Here is a 12,685-nt window from a genome sequence, read left to right as displayed (position 1 = left end):
TTGAAGTTTGGGTTGAAGATTGACCTTGATAATTTTGTCTTTGTTGTGGCTGAGTAATAAGTTACTATAGTTGTGGTTGTGGCATCTGATTTTGTTGAGTATAATGTTTCTACTGATAGTACTGATGCTGTGGATTTGCAAATTTCTAACTTCTCCAAGAAAGATTGGGATGATTTCTGAAATTTGCATTGTTTGTATTGCCAAAAACATTTTCATTCCCTTGATAATTCCACACATAATAGACAAACTTTGAATTTTAGGGGCATTCATCAAAATTGTGATCATCACCACAATAAATGCAAGTAATGAGAGATGTATCTTTGACTTCGTTTATTCCTCCTATTTTTTTACAATTTCTTCACCATTTCAGCCAATGGTGAAATCTGAGATGCCATAGAGTTGAACAATTCATAGTCTACTCCTACAGTATTATGTCAGCCAAACATTTTTCGCGTATTAGGATATATAATCATTAGTGGATATCATTTCTAGGATATCATATGCTTTATGGTTTGTTTTATCCATCAAAACTCTATTTGCTGAAGCATCAACCACCATATGAGTATGTATGTTTAACCCGTTATAAAACATCTCCATTTGAGTCCAATGTAGGAATCCATGTATAAGACACTTCCGCATCAATTCCTTAAATCTTTCCCATGCTTCATACAAGCTTTCATCCTCCATATGCTTGAATGAAGGTAAATCATTTTGAAGCTTAGCATTCATGTTCGGCGGGTTGAACCACAACAATAATTTTTGTACTAACTCATTCAAGGATGTTATAGAACCTGGTGGCAATGAACTCAAGCAAACACATGCATTATCACACATTGAATAAGGAAATAACTTTAACTTTAGTGCCTCATCTGGAACAACTTCTTGAATAAAAGAATCATAAACCTCCATTAATGTTCTCAAATGATCCCTATGATTTTCAGTAATAAATCTTCCATATTGTCCCATAGATTGTAGCTTTTGCAACAAAACAAACTTTAACTCAAAATTTGCAGCATTAATAACTGTCCTCACAATGCCAAGATGCAGATCATCCAACTTTGGTACCACATGCTCACAGTAGGGATATTAAAATCAACCATGTTCTGATATAGTTGCCCAGCTCCAATGCCAGTTTGATACTCATCATTCTCTCTATTTTGTAGTAAGGGTAAAATATCATTCCCTTGTCCAGCCATAGCAGCTTCACGACGACATCTCCTAAAAGTTCTTTCAATCTCTATATCAAATGGCTCTAATTATTCGTTGCTTCAAGGCATACACTAGCAAAAATATAATAAACTAAAAAAGAAAACAACAAAGTAAGCAAAATAAAAAACCCTAAACCAAACCGATGCTTATTGACAACGACAGAAAAAGCTGGATGCTACGTAAGATGCTATAACATTCAATGCAAGTATACATATCGTTCAAGTAATAAAGTGGTAGCAAAAAATGTTGTCGAACCCATAGGGAGCATAATGTAACACCCATAACCCGTATACACGAACCAATACGAGTTACAGATTTCACATCAGAAATTCAAAACATTTCTTTAATTGAATTGAGTAAAATTTTATTTCATTCAAACATCACCATTTCCGTAATTTGAACAATTATACAAAATAATTATTCGGAGAAAAAATGTAATATTATATTTTTAGTTACCAATTCAAAACCAGTTTCATGTAGTGATAGACAATTTTATTATGTTTCATAAAATAAATAAGACTGTCTAACACATTTAATTTAAAACCCAAATTATTTTTTAAGCATAGTTTAATATCATAATATTTATTCATATTACTAATGATATTTAATACTAACTATATTAAGAACACAACATGATGTCATCATTGTTACCTGTAAATATTTCCTTGGTGATTGATGCCAAGTTCATATCCTTACTTATTTTCCTTCTCTTTCCTATGCGTGAAAATCACCACACGCTAAGTATACACTTAGTGAGGAAATCATATGAATATTTAAAGCAATGCAACAAAAAAAATTTAAATAAATAATAATATTCAATGCAATATGATCACTTTACTTGTATTCCAACCATGTTACCATATATTAACATGATATAACTAGATATTAAGTTTCTTACCAATATACTTGTCATTCATTCTAGAAGCTCGTAAGCTTATTTGCTTGTTTATCATTTATTAACCAATAAACCATAGTCCAACGTATAACTTTATGATGACACATGTATAGGAGTCAAATATTGTACTGTAGTGCTGAGGTCGAGCCTTGCTCACCTAATAATGCACTGTAGTGTTGAGGTTGGGTTGTGCCTGTAACAACCCGATTTTCAAAATAATATTTAATTGAAATTGGAGGGTTTAATTGTGAAAATTTGGCGAAAATTTGGGACTGAATTGAAAGATTTTAAAACTTGGAGCTTGTTTTAAAGTTAAAGAAAATTCAGGGACCAAGCCCTGAATTTAACCTTGGAGTGTCGGCAGACAATTGTTATATGCGTGATTTCTGTTTTGAAAAACAGAAATCAATTTCACAAATCCTTCCTCACGCACACAACTTCCAAACTCGATTCCGACGCCGTCCGAATTCCGATCGTTGTTTAGAAACCACCGTTGTGTTCATCATCGAGCGAGGAACAAACCCTTCAAATTAATTGAAGCGAAACGCGACCAAACGTCGGGAATTTCCAATCAAAGTATAGACGGTTTTGTTAGCTCTATCGCCGAGAAAATCTTAAATTCACCGCTGATCGTTGCTCCGTTTACGACACCTCCCGCACCATCGTGTTCCTTGTGCCGTTCCGAGTTCACCGGTGTCAACCTTGTTCGCCGTAGACGGCGGCGCGTGAGGAGGTGGTGCAGTCAAAAGATTCGGCCGATTTGAAATCGAGCTCTCCGCCGTTCAAAAATTTGAACCGATCGTTGTAAGTATCTCGAAATCGCTCAAAATAATTTTTAGAAATTTTTTCGGGATTTTTAGGGCCCCGGAGGACGCCTCACGCGCCACACGTGCCGCCACAGGGCGAGTGGCTGCTGGAAACCGGTTTAACCGTTTTTCAACCGGTTCTGACAAGTTTGACCGGTTTCAACCGGTTCGAACCGGTTTGACCGGTCCGAACCGGTTTGACCGGTTTGACCCAACCCGACCGTTGACCCGACCCGACCGTTGACCGTTGACCGTTGACCGTTGACTTTCTTTGACCCAAACTTAAAATGGCTTTGACCGAGCATTAAACGACCGTTAATCTTTTCCGAGTATACCTATCCTGATAGTTTTCGACGTGCCGAATCCATTTCCACTGTCTGTTTTGTCAAATTCGAACTCGAAGGCCTCCAAATCGACGGTCAAAGTGGTTGACTTTGACTTTGACCATGAATTTGAATTTCCAAAAAGTCATACTTTATATTTTTCGACGTCCTGATTCCGTTTCCGCAATCCGTTTGGTCAAATTCAGACTCGAAATACCCCAAATTGATAGTCAAACTCGAAAAATGCTTATATACTTAAGAAGACTAGCTTTGAACAATTAAATAGGATTTGGGACTGATAGATTATTATTGTTTGAAGGTACAAGAGACTCTCCGGATCGTTCGACAGCTCGACCCAGCTCTTCTAGATCAGTTAAACCACATGTGCCAATATTCACCCGTTCGAAAATTGTAGCAGAGCGTGGTGAAACCAGCAATCAGTAAATTTACTATTTGAACCTATTGTCGAGGTGTGTTCCCTACTTATTATTGAACTGTTTTATTGGTTTTAATATGTGGTACATCGAATTCATTGGCTATTGTTTTATGGATGCACCAATTTAATGTGACAATTTATGGAATATGGCTGCTATCTAATTTTTGTTTTGAAATGGTATATGATTACCATGTTTTTGGATTTATGGAATTTATGTCACAGTGCAATTGAATTTTGGAATTGAAATATGATGGAATAGCTCTGATCAAGCTAACTGGGCCTAATGTGACTCTTGAGGGCCCCAAGATGTTTCATTAGGTCGACTTTCCTTTGCTGTGTGCTTAGGGTAAGCTATATGGACTTATTGACTTGGGCTTAAGGATACAAGCTTCATAGCCTATCCTTAAGTCGACTTTCTTTTTGCTATGTGCATAAAGTAAGCTATATGGAAAATAATTTTGGGAACTACTGATGGTGTACCAGAAAAGGGTTTAAACTATGATTTTCAAAAAGTTAAACTCTTTTACGAATTTGTGAGATTACTGGACTATGATTTGTACCTATTGTGATTTTATAGAAATGTTGGGACACACTGAGCCTAGCTCACCTTTTGAAAATGTTTTCCCCTTTCAGATACTGTTGGTTAGATACCTTGGTTCGAGCACTTGGAGGATCAACATATCTCTTGAAGTAAATCAAATTGTAATGTTTTTATCTGGCAAGTTGACTTTATTTTAGTGACATGGACCTTATTTTAAAATATCGGATTTTATAATGATAACTCTTTTGCTAATACTGCTCTGTTTATTGTGATATTGAATTTCAAGACATGTTTTAAATTAAATTATTATTTATTGGTACTATATTTACGAGTTGGATTTTGATAGTATAATTTGTTTATAATTTCATGTTATTTATAATGTGATTTTATATTGATCGAATAAAGGTTTCGAAAAATGTCTTTAATAATCATAATGTGATCCACTAGACTTAGTCGAAACGCATAGGCCGGGTCTAGGGGGTTACATTTATTGGTATCAGAGCTTTTGGTTTTTAACCCTCGGACTGTGTATGAGTCCACATTGAAAATACAGTTTTGAAATATTTTACAAAACGAGTTACTAAGGCCATGTCACAAAGTTATTAAGATTTTAACTATGTTCGAGACTCCAAGTGCTTATCTAACCTTAAGTTTATCTTCTGTAGTAATCTCGAGATCTACTAAAATGAGTGTTAGACGTGGTCGTCGAACTAGTCGTGGACGAGGTCGAGTAGCTAGATTTGCAGATCCGATTGATGAGATACGAGTAGATCCCCCACCTCCAATAGGTGATCCTGCTCCTACGACACCAACGAATATGCCACCTACCGATGGTATTGGCATGACTACACCGATCATAGGAGCGACCGATATTGAGTCAGAGTCTACTGGAGTTGCATTGGATGAGAATTTTAGTAGACAGTTTCTGCAGTTAATACAGGGAGCAGTTAGAGCTACTGGTGTTGTATCTGAGGTTCCTATTTCACAGACGTTGATTGCCAATGGAGTTAGAACTTTTGGGGGACAGATTGGTGGAGCTCCTACTGAAGCTGAGGATTGGCTCCAGAATACAGAGAGACGCATGGATCAGTTGGGTTTGGACTCAACTAAGAGATATCTGGGTGCTGTAGCAATGTTAGATGGTAATGCCTACACTTGGTGGGAGTCAGTGACCAGTAGTGTTCATACCGATCGTTTGACCTGGAATTTCTTTAAGGATCGCTTTCGGAGTCGTTTTCTGGGAGAGCGCTACTTAGCTCAGAGACGACAACAGTTTCAAGACCTGGTTCAGGGAGACATGACTGTTTCTGAATATGAGATCGAGTTCCTGAAATTACTGAAGTATGGATTCAGTATGGTACCTACGGAGAGAGATCGATGTCGTAAATTTGCCCTTGGACTCAGATACGAGCTGCGTAGGCAAGTTGTAACCCATCAGGATGAGATATTTGATGTGCTGGTGGGCAGAGCCAAAGATGCGGAAGAGGTGGAGGTTTTAGCTTCTGGTAGAGAGCGTGTTGATCAAGATCGATCTAAGAAATTTTCAGGCCCGATGGAGTCATCAGCACAGTCCGGAAAGAGGACTCGTACTTCAGCCCCTCAGAGAAGCAATACACGTTTCAGGCCTACAGCATCCTCACCTTTAGCTGTCAGTCGAGGCGGTTGCTCGTCGTATTATAATGGGCCCCTTTGTGAGTATTGTGGTAAACAACACTCAGGAGAGTGTCGTAAGAAGATGGGTCTTTGCTATCAGTGTGGATCTAGTGGTCATTATCGGAGGGATTGTCCTCAGTTAGTTTCGTTTGAGCAGACCACTACCCAAACTCCTATGCGTTCGCAGACTACAGTACAGACCCCAATTAGAGATCGTAGTCAAGGAAAGACTCGAGGATCAGCGTCCAGGACAGACAGTAGAGCCCGACCTCAGCAAAATAGAGGGCCAACAGCATCTGAGGCTAGACAGCCAGCTTTGGTTTATGCAACTAGACGTCGTGATGACAGAGATGAGCCTGAGGTTATTGCAGGTACATTTACTATTTATTCTACCCCATACTTTGCATTATTGGACAATGGCTCCACTCACTCCTATGTATCGAGTTCAGTATCTCGAAACCTTCAGATTCCGATCGAGAACACTGAAAATACTATTACAGTTACAAGTCCAGTAGGACACGCGGTATTAGTGAATAAAGTATTCTGGCGTTGTCCTCTCGAGGTTCAGGGAGAAATTTTTCTCGCTGATCTTATGGAGCTTCCTTTAGAGGAGTTCGATCTAATTCTTGGAATGGATTGGTTGAATAAACACAAGGTAAAGCTGGATTGCGAATACAAGCGGGCTACTCTGAAGACTTCAGATGGTCGGACTGTTGTGTTAATTGGTGAACGGCGTGGTTATCTCTCCAATATAGTTTCAGCGATGGAAATTGATCGTATGATCCGGAAGGGATATGAGACCTTCATTGCTTGTATTTTGAACACCAAGGGTGCATTGTCCACGATCGAGGAGATTCGTACAGTTAGCGAGTTTCCTGATGTTTTTCCGGAGGAGTTGCCTGGATTACCTCCTGATAGAGAGGTAGAGTTCGAGATTGAGACTTATCCGGGATCTTCACCTATTTCTATGGCACCTTATCGTATGGCTCCAAGGGAACTTAAAGAGTTGAAAGTCCAATTGCAAGAATTACTCGATCGAGGATTTATCCGACATAGTACTTCACCATGGGGAGCTCCAGTTCTGTTCGTGAAAAAGAAGGATGGGTCGCTAAGATTATGTATTGACTATCGGAAATTGAACAAGATGACGGTCAAGAATAAATACCCACTACCCAGGATTGATGATTTATTTGATCAATTGCGAGGAGCTACTGTATTCTCTAAGATTGATCTTCGTTCGGGGTATTATCAATTGAAAGTTAAAGGATCAGATATTGCAAAAACGGCTATTCGCACTAGATATGGTCATTATGAATTCTTAGTGATGCCTTTTGGTTTGACAAACGCTCCTGCAGCTTTCATGGATTTGATGAATCGGGTGTTCCGACCATATTTGGATCAATTTGTGGTGGTCTTCATTGACGATATCCTGATCTATTCTCGTACTGAGGTAGAGCATGACGAGCATTTGAAGATCGTTCTGCGGACTTTGAGAGAGCATCGTCTATATGCCAAACTAAGCAAGTGTGAATTTTGGCTTCAAGAAGTGTCGTTTCTGGGGCATATTATTTCTGCGCGAGGTGTTCAGGTCGATCCCAACAAGATAGAGGCTATTATGAATTGGAAACGACCTAAGAATGTATCTGAGATCCGCAGTTTCTTGGGCTTGGCTGGTTATTATCGACGTTTTGTTGAGGGCTTCTCGATCATTACTTCTCCTTTGACAAAGTTGTTAAGGAAGAATGTGCCGTTTGACTGGGGCGAGGCACAACAGGAGAGCTTTGAGAAATTAAAGGCGGTTTTGACTCAAGCACCAGTGTTGATCAACCAGAGTCCGGGAAGGATTTTACGGTGTATAGTGATGCTTCACACTCAGGACTTGGCTGTGTTTTAATGCAGGAAGGTAAAGTGGTGGCTTATGCATCCCGTCAGCTACGACCTCATAAGTGTAATTATCCTACTCACGATTTGGAGTTAGCAGCAGTGATTTTTGCCTTGAAGATTTGGAGACACTATCTTTATGAGAGAAGTGTTATATTTTCACGGATCATAAGAGCTTAAAGTATCTCCTGACCCAGAAGGAGCTTAATTTGAGACAACGGCGCTGGCTAGAGCTTCTGAAGGATTATGATTGTGTGATTGATTATCACCCTGGTAAAGCTAACATTGTAGCGGATGCTTTGAGTCGAAAGACGGTATCGGAGTTGTGATCTTTAATGGCCAGGATGAATTTATATGATGATGGCACTTTGTTAGCAGAATTGCAAGTTAAGCCGACCTTGGTTGATGAGATCAAAGCTAAGCAGCCCCTTGATAGCTCCTTGATTTCCATCTTTGAGCAAGTAGAGCAGGGGACAAACTCAGATTACGCAATTGATCAGGATAAAGTTTTATGCTTTAAAGGTAGGTATTGTGTGCCTGATGATGCTGAGTTGAGACAGACTATCCTTACTGAGGCTCATAGTAGTCCATATGCTATGCACCCCGGTGGAGATAAGATGTATCGAAATTTGAGAGAGAGGTATCATTGGATCGGCATGAAGAAGGACATCTCAAATTTTGTAGCGAGGTGTTTGACTTGTCAACAAGTTAAGGCAGAACATCAACATCCATCAGGTTTGTTACAGCCTATTAAGATTCCTGAATGGAAATGGGAGCGTATTACTATGCATTTTGTTACTAGCTTGCCTATGACTCCTTCGAAAAAAGATTCAGTTTGGGTGATTGTTGACAGACTTACAAAGTCAGCTCACTTCATTCCTGTGCGAGTAAATTATACTTTGGACAAGTTGGCAAGATTGTATATTTCAGAGATTGTCAGATTGCATGGTGTTCCATTGTCTATTATTTCTGATCGAGATCCGAGATTTACTTCGAGATTTTGGAAGGCGCTACATACGGCTTTTGGAACAAGATTGGATTATAGCACATCCTTTCACCCACAAACTGATGGTCAATTTGAGAGAGTGATTCAGATTCTTGAGGATATGTTGCGGGGTTGCGTAATCGATTTTCATGGTAGCTGGGAGAAATTTTTGCCGTTGGCTGAATTTGCTTACAATAACAGTTATCAGACCAACATTCGTATGGCACCCTATGAAGCACTCTATGGGCGTAAATGTCGCACTCCGATCTGTTGGACTGAGTTGCGTGATAGGAAAACGTTGGGACCTGAGTTAGTGCGAGAGACGGAGGACACAATCAGATTGATACGTGGCCGTTTAAAAGAGGAATTGGATAGGCAGAAGTCTTATGCAGATCAGAGAAGGAAAGATATACAATTTGAGGTTGGTGATCAGGTCTTCTTAAAAGTTTCACCGTGGAAGAAAGTATTGAGATTCGGGCGTAAGGGTAAATTGAGTCCACGATTTATTGGGCCGTATCGTATTCTGAAGAAAGTTGGACCTGTTGCTTATCAGCTTGAGTTGCCTTCCCACCTCAGTCGTATTCATGATGTTTTTCATGTGTCTATGTTAAGGCGATACCATCCAGATCCATGTCACATTATTCAGGTTGAAGAAGTAGAGCTGAGACCTGATTTGTCATATGAAGAGGAGCCCATTCAGATCTTAGAGAGAGATGAACGAGTTCTTCGGAATAGGCGAATTCCAATGGTCAAAGTTCAGTGGAGTAATCGAGGCCCCTCAGAAGCTACTTGGGAGACATTGGAGTCAATGGAGGCTCAGTTTCCTCAACTATTCTTATAAGGTAAATTTCGAGGACGAAATTTCTTGTAGAGGGGGAGAATTGTAACAACCCGATTTTCAAAATAATATTTAATTGAAATTGGAGGGTTTAATTGTGAAAATTTGGCGAAAATTTGGGACTGAATTGAAAGATTTTAAAACTTAGAGCTTGTTTTAAAGTTAAAGAAAATTCAGGGACCAAGCCCTGAATTTAACCTTGGAGTGTCGGCAGACAATTGTTATATGCGTGATTTCTGTTTTGAAAAACAGAAATCAATTTCACAAATCCTTCCTCACGCACACAACTTCCAAACTCGATTCCGACGCCGTCCGAATTCCGATTGTTGTTTAGAAACCACCGTTGTGTTCATCATCGAGCGAGGAACAAACCCTTCAAATTAATTGAAGCGAAACGCGGCCAAACGTTGGGAATTTCCAGTCAAAGTAGCGACGGTTTTGTTAGCTCTATCGCCGAGAAAATCTTAAATTCACCGCTGATCGTTGCTCCGTTTACGACACCTCCCGCACCATCGTGTTCCTTGTGCCGTTCCGAGTTCACCGGTGTCAACCTTGTCCGCCGTAGACGGCGGCGCGTGAGGAGGTGGTGCAGTCAAAGATTCGGCCGATTTGAAATCGAGCTCTCCGCCGTTCAAAAATTTGAACCGATCGTTGTAAGTATCTCGAAATCGCTCAAAATAATTTTTAGAAATTTTTCCAGGATTTTTAGGGCCCCGGAGGACGCCTCACGCGCCACACGCGCCGCCGCAGGGTGAGTGGCTGCTGGAAACCGGTTTAACCGATTTTCAACCGGTTCTGACCGGTTTGACCGGTTTCAACCGGTTCGAACCGGTTTGACCGGTCTGAACCGGTTTGACCGGTCTGACCCGACCCGACCGTTGACCCAACCCGACCCAACCGTTGACCCGACCCGACCGTTGACCGTTGACCGTTGAGTGTTGACTTTCTTTGACCCAAACTTAAAATGGCTTTGACCGAGCATTAAACGACCGTTAATCTTTTCCGAGTATACCTATCCTGATAGTTTTCGACGTGCCGAATCCATTTCCACTGTCCGTTTCGTCAAATTCGAACCCGAAGGCCTCCAAATCGACGGTCAAAGTGGTTGACTTAGACTTTGACCATGAATTTGAATTTCCAAAAAGTCATACTTTATATTTTTTGACGTCCTGATTCCGTTTCCGCAATCCGTTTGGTCAAATTCAGACTCGAAATACCCCAAATTGATAGTCAAACTCGAAAAATGCTTATATACTTAAGAAGACTAGCTTTGAACAATTAAATAGGATTTGGGACTGATAGATTATTATTGTTTGAAGGTACAAGAGACTCTTCGGATCGTTCGACAGCTCGACCCAGCTCTTCTAGATCAGTTAAACCACATGTGCCAATATTCACCCGTTCGAAAATTGTAGCAGAGCGTGGTGAAACCAGCAATCAGTAAATTTGCTATTTGAACCTATTGTCGAGGTGTGTTCCCTACTTATTATTGAACTGTTTTATTGGTTTTAATATGTGGTACACCGAATTCATTGGCTATTGTTTTATGGATGCACCAATTTAATGTGACAATTTATGGAATATGGCTGCTATCTAATTTTTGTTTTGAAATGGTATATGATTACCATGTTTTTGGATTTATGGAATTTATGTCTCGGTGCAATTGAATTTTGGAATTGAAATATGATGGAATAGCTCTAATCAAGCTAACTGGGCCTAATGTGACTCTTGAGGGCCCTAAGATGTTTCATTTGGTCGGCTTTCCTTTGCTGTGTGCTTAGGGTAAGCTATATGGACTTATTGACTTGGGCTTAAGGATACAAGCTTCATAGCCTATCCTTAAGTCGGCTTTCTTTTTGCTATGTGCATAAAGTAAGCTATATGGAAAATAATTTTGGGAACTACTGATGGTGTACCAGAAAAGGGTTTAAACTATGATTTTCAAAAAGTTAAACTCTTTTACGAATTTGTGAGATTACTGGACTATGATTTGTACCTATTGTGATTTTATAGAAATGTTGGGACACACTGAGCCTAGCTCACCTTTTGAAAATGTTTTCCCCTTTCAGATACTGTTGGTTAGATACCTTGGTTCGAGCACTTGGAGGATCAACATATCTCTTGAAGTAAATCAAATTGTAATGTTTTTATCTGGCAAGTTGACTTTATTTTGGTGACATGGACCTTATTTTAAAATATCGGATTTTATAATGATAACTCTTTTGCTAATACTGCTCGGTTTATTGTGATATTGAATTTGAAGACATGTTTTAAATTAAATTATTATTTATTGGTACTATATTTACGAGTTGGATTTTGATAGTATAATTTGTTTATAATTTCATGTTATTTATAATGTGATTTTATATTGATGGAATAACGGTTTCGAAAAATGTCTTTAATAATCATAATGTGATCCACTAGACTTAGTCGAAACGCATAGGCCGGGTCTAGGGGGTTACAGTGCCCACCTTATACAACGTAGTGTTTTGTACCGTGTGTCCTCGCTAGATACTCTGAGGCCTGCACTATTTGCCTTTGCTAGACACTCTAGTCATACCTAATATGCAACTACTAGACTCTATGGCATGCCATTAATACCGCTTACCCTCAATAACATACTTGGGCATATAATCTATTTTTATTTGATCCATCCATGGCAAGGTATATCAATATCATCTAACCTTTGCGTAATTCATACCTGAAATATGATTCATGATAAATATCATATCTGTTCATGATAAACATCATATGTAATGATAACTGATCAATGCATTTTATATTCAACCTTTCACATATTTACAATATGTTAAATATATAATGAATGACATAAATATCTTGCCAACATAAGTAAGGTAGACTCATCGCAAGTCCTACCCAATGACGTATATAACATCCAAATATAATGTTATACATGCATTGCACTCATTTTAACATTATATAAAAGTCAAAATATGAGCCTCACTCAGCTTTAACTTGATATTTTTCTTCTAATTCGATTAAATCTAAATATTGGTCATAATTTCATATTATGGTAGTTTGCACTACCTTTAAAGAAATATTATTCTGTATTATTAATATAAACCTTTAAATATTTTTCCGTTTATACAAATGGAAA

General features: G+C 39.0%; 1 non-coding gene across 1 annotated transcript; it reads left to right on the top strand.

The window, feature by feature from the left end:
- Positions 1-613: 613 nt before the first annotated feature.
- On the top strand, positions 614-720 carry LOC120196393. Its single transcript, XR_005523171.1, has one exon. It is a non-coding gene; the product is annotated as a small nucleolar RNA R71 (small nucleolar RNA).
- Positions 721-12,685: the final 11,965 nt, after the last annotated feature.

The sequence above is a fragment of the Hibiscus syriacus genome, unplaced genomic scaffold (genome assembly GCF_006381635.1).
Source record: "Hibiscus syriacus cultivar Baekdansim isolate YM2019G1 unplaced genomic scaffold, ASM638163v2 tig00117032_pilon, whole genome shotgun sequence".
NCBI classification, from domain to species: Eukaryota; Viridiplantae; Streptophyta; class Magnoliopsida; order Malvales; family Malvaceae; genus Hibiscus; species Hibiscus syriacus.
Note: the sequence above shows the minus strand (reverse complement) of the source record. Positions and strands in the feature narration are given on the sequence as shown.